This window comes from Arachis ipaensis, chromosome B02, assembly GCF_000816755.2.
Source record: "Arachis ipaensis cultivar K30076 chromosome B02, Araip1.1, whole genome shotgun sequence".
Lineage (NCBI taxonomy): Eukaryota > Viridiplantae > Streptophyta > Magnoliopsida > Fabales > Fabaceae > Arachis > Arachis ipaensis.
This window is the reverse complement of record NC_029786.2, coordinates 87,358,019-87,363,203: the sequence shown is the minus strand read 5'-3', so window position 1 is coordinate 87,363,203 and position 5,185 is coordinate 87,358,019.

Genomic DNA, 5,185 nt, shown 5'->3' with positions numbered 1-5,185 from the left:
TATACAATGCCGAACACACGGCCACATAACTTGGAAAAAAAATGGAAAACAAGAAAGCTAATCTAGATTCATGATTTTTCTATCCTTAACAGTCCGAAAAGCCTCCAAGATGGACAAGTCCACATCGGGAGCCAACACCTGGACCTGAGCCTTCAGAGCTTTCTTGGTTGCCGAAATGGTGTTCTTAGCATCAAAAAGCAAGCCTTCTTAATCTTTTTCAACTACGCAACCTCCGCCCTCAAGGAGTCTACCTTAGAACGAGAGGGCATAGCGAGTTTCTCCACTTTGGCAGCCTGTTGTTGTGTCTTGACCACCTTAGACATGAGCTCAGTCACCTGATCTGACAAATGCTGGATCTCCAAGCCAGCATCATCGGCCTCCTTTGCAGCCTTCAACCTAGCAGCCTTGACCTCGTCCAGCTGCTTCTTCAGCTTGGCAACCCCTTCCTGAGACTAGCAAAACTTGCCATCTAAAAGAAGCACATGAGATAGCATCAACTCCACCTTTCGAACAATAGTAAGGGATCGAAGGAGAGCGTGATACACAGACTTGGCTTGGCCCGAGAGATCGCAATACTGGAAAAGTTCTTAGTTCCTGGCATTAGGTGCTGGTCAATGAAAGCAGGGCCATTGAAACCATGATCTATCACGGAAGGGACAATTGCTTCCTTTCCGATGTTCTCCCCGCTACTCCCTCAGCCGGCCTTTTCTGTTTCTTATCCGGCTCAGGAATGGGGATCTCCTCGACTTCGTCATCCCCCTTAGCCACCTTGGCAATAGTGACTTTCTAAGAGACCATCTACGAACTAGGATGGGAAGCCTTCTGAGGATTAGAAGGAGACGCCTCATCACTACCATCTCCCGAGCTGTGAAGGAAAGCAACCTTCAGCCAAGAAAGAGTAGTTTCCCCACCAGTCATCCCAATTGTAAAACACAAATGAAAACACGTAAGTTAAAAGCTCAGGAATTTAACACTACAAAGAGAAACAATGCAGTAATAAAAGACCTATCAAAATGGGATCTACCTGCCCCTTATCCCCATGACATCCCAAGGATTCAGAGGCCTATCTCCGAAGATCGCCAACAAAACGTTGACTATGTCTTTGTTCTCAGGAGATAATCTTTCATAGGTTCTCGAGAGACGCTCCCCTTCCAATGTCATCCAAAAAGGGTGATGACCCCGTGCAAGGCAAACATTGAAATACTCCTCCTTGAAGCCGTGAAAGGAATATTCAAACAACCCAAAAACTTGGCGGCTTGGTTAAGCACGGAATGAAAAAGGATATCGCACCCGCAATTTTGTGAACATGGGTTGATGAACGGATTTTTGACGGTTTAGAATTTTACAATAAATTTTCGTTGCTAGTATAGTTTCTAAACCAACAAAGAATCCTTTCATACAAATAATTATTTGTCACAAGCGACAAACCCCTATAAAAATAATAACCGAAGTATTCAAACCTCGGGTCGTCTCTCAAGGAATTGCAGGAAAGTGTACTTATAATTGGTTATGAGATTGTATCTTTTTGGGGTTTTAAATAAGGAATAAGAAAAGTAAATTGCAAGAATTAAACTAATAGCTACTAAAGCTCTTGGCAAGGTATGAGAATTAGAAGTCCTATCCTAGCTATCCTTATCAATTGTGACATCAATTGTCTATTGCTCCCACTTAGTTAACCTCTAACTATGATGGAAAGTCAAGTGGATGAATCAATTTGATTTCTCAAGTCCTAGTCAACTCCTAAGGAAAGACTAGCTTTAGAGGGATCCAAATCAACTAGTAACTTTCAATTATCAATCAACAAAGGAGTTTGATAACTCAAGAGTCTCCAATTACTCAACCAAAGCCAAGAGGAGAGAAATCTACACTAAAATCCAATCAAGCATTCTATCAAACACTTGGAAGGCATAACATAAAAACATAGAAAACTAGCAAGGAATATTAAATCCAAACAACAAATTACAAACATCAATGACTCAAAAATAATAGAAGAAGTAATAAATATGAAATACCTCAAATTGCATTAAATAGAAAACTGGGTCCAAAACCAGCCCAAAATCGCCCCCAGCGTCTTCTGTAATTTCTTCACGTGGCGCATGTCACGCGTGCACGTGGGTCACGCGTACGCGTCACTTGGCAAAAATCCTTGTCACGCGTACGCGTCAGTCATGCGTACGCGTCGTCCACACGTACGCGTCGCTGCCAGCTTCTCTAAACTTCATTTTCTCGCGTTCCTTCCACTTTTGCATGTTTCCTTTCCATCCTCTAAGTCATTACTGCCCTATAAAGCCTGAAAACACTTAACACACAGATCACGACATCGAATGGTAATAAAGGGTAATTAAAATTGATAGTTTAAAGGTCCAGGAAACATGTTTTCAACTATATCACAAAATTGGGAAGGATTTGTAAAATCATGCAAATTGTATGAATAAGTGTGCAAAGACTTGATAAAAACCACTCAATTTAGCACAAGATAAACCATAAAATAGTAGTTTATCATGGGTTCATAAACCCACATCCAATCGGTAACTCGCCGGGGAGGGGAGTTCGAGTTAATATAACAAACCTGCTTATTCTCCTTGGAAAGCACCAATTCATACTGTGCTCCGCCTCACTGCCCCCGCATTTTGTGTCGCCGTCGTACAACTTTTGAAGATCCTCCTCCATCATCCAAGAAGCTGATACATCAGATATAACCTAACGATAACGATTAAAAATTCCCCCGCCGAAAAAATAGGTACCCTAGCACCCTGGTCGGGCCTCTTCCTCGTGATACCTATAATAAAAAGGGGACCACTGTTAGCCCACTCCTCGAAAACTCAAATCATGTAGAAATCCTATAACCAACTCACTATACTCTAACTATGCTAAAGCAGTGGCACCCTCCACCTACTACTATCGCTAGACTCTTAGATAGTGGGACTCCCTTATCTCAAGATAAGATAACTTACGCCATCTATAAAAGAAGAGCTCAACTGCTCTCCCAAGTATGATCACCTTTCACTCTAAACACTTACCCCCTATTTCTCTAGATCTCTGACTTGGGCGTTGGAGTACCTTTGTAGGTTCCACCCAATTTTGCTATCTTTTCGAATTAATTAGGGATGGAAATGGGAAGGGGAAGGATGCCTCCATACTCCACGTCCCCGCCCTGATCCCCGCCATGGGGATAATCATCTCCATCCCCATTGCATGCGTTCCCCATATTTTCCACGGGCCCCATTCCCCATCTCCCTATATTTAATATTCATATGAAAATTATAGTAAAAAATATAAAAACAAAAAACAAACTAAAAAATACTATTATAAACACACAAACATATTTTATCCAAGATTATAAGTCCAAAAATACAACATAGCAAATTATAGTCCATAAAATAAATCTTAAAATACAACTTCCATTCTAAAAAAAGGCAATAAAGTAAAGTCTTTAACATCAAGCATTCTTTTATTGTCAGCATACAACTTCCAACAAACATCTCCATGTTCTCTGTTAAAATAACACAAACATAAATATAAATATGTTAACATACATCATAAACAAGAATTTTACACATTAAATAAAAATTTGACATAATAAAAAAATAATTACCTAAATTAGAAAATCCCCCATATCCATCTGATAGTCCCAAAGAATTGATATTTTTGACCCTGATTTACCTATATTATATCAATCAACAAATTACGAGAGTTAAATTTAACATGAGATTAAACTTTAATACCAGATAAAAATTTGAGTTATTAGTACTTTTACCTGAAGAGTGTATCCAATGCTAAGTGCAAATTAACGCCTCAACAAGTTCATAATGTAATTTATTGCAATGTGGATGTAAAACTCGACCACCGGTACTAAAAGCGGACTCGGAGGCAACAGTAGAAATGGGAATGGCCAAAAAATCTCTTGCAATCTTTTGTAAGGTTGGGTATTTCACTCCAATGTTTTTCCAATAGCCTAAAATGTCAAATTTTTCAAATTTGTTTAATCTACCATAACACTCTCTTCCAAATAGAAATCCAACTCAGTTTTTGCAACACAATCTTCATATGTATCGATAAACCACTATTTTATGATATATTTTAGACTGAATCGAGTGGGTTTTGTCAACTATCCTCATACTTATTCATGTAAATTGCAGGTTTTTCATTTCCTTCCCAATCTTATGCTATGATTGAAAGCATGCTTCCTAGGCCTTAAAAGTGTTGAATCTTAATTCTCCTTTGTTACCATTCGATGCTATGATGTGTTTGTGAAGTATTTTTAAGTTTACAGGGCATGAATGGCTTAAAGGATGAAGATGATGCATGTCAAAGTGGAAGGAACACAAGAAACTAAAGAGCTGAGAAGCGAGGAGCGACGCGGACGCATGGCTGACACGTGCACGTGACTTGGAGCGTCTTACAGTGACGCGTACGCGTGACTGAGCGTCACGTGCTGCACTTAACAGAACTCGCTGGGGCGATTTTTGGGCTAATTTGGACCCAGTTTCAATCCCGAAAACACAGACTAGAGGCATGGGTGGAGCTGAGACTGGACACACTTCAATTTTCACTTTAGTTTAGTTTTAGTTTTGAATTCTGGAGAGAAAAACACTACTTCTCCTAGGGTTTATGATGTTCTTAGTTTTTTTTTTGAATTGGATCTAGAGAGAGCTACTACTACCTTCAATTAGAGTCATCATTCTTATAGTTTTCTTCTCCATTACTTCTATTACTTTTGTTTTTCCATGTGATTGCTCTGAATTCATGTTTGGATCTTGTTATTTTTTAATCTATTAATGCATTGAATTATTTTTACACAATTTTAGTACTTGTTTGAGTATGCTTAATTATTGTGCATGCCATTTTTTATTTAACTGATTTTTCACAATTATCATGTCTTTTATTTACTCCTATTATATTTTATAAAAATGGCATTCATGTTAATGGAGTAGATATTCCAACTTGGCTTAGGGGTTGATTAATTAGGGTCTCTTGAGTTATGATACTCAAGTATTAATCTTTATTAGACATTGTTGGCTAGCTCACTTCTCACCAACTCTAGTCATTCCCCATGGAGTGATTAAGACTTGTGAGCTAGAGTTAGTGAAGCCACTTGACTTTCCTTCAGTTGTTAGAGGATAACTAAGTGAGAGCAATGAACCTTTATGATTGTACTTGGAAAAGACAATAAGGATAGAAACTC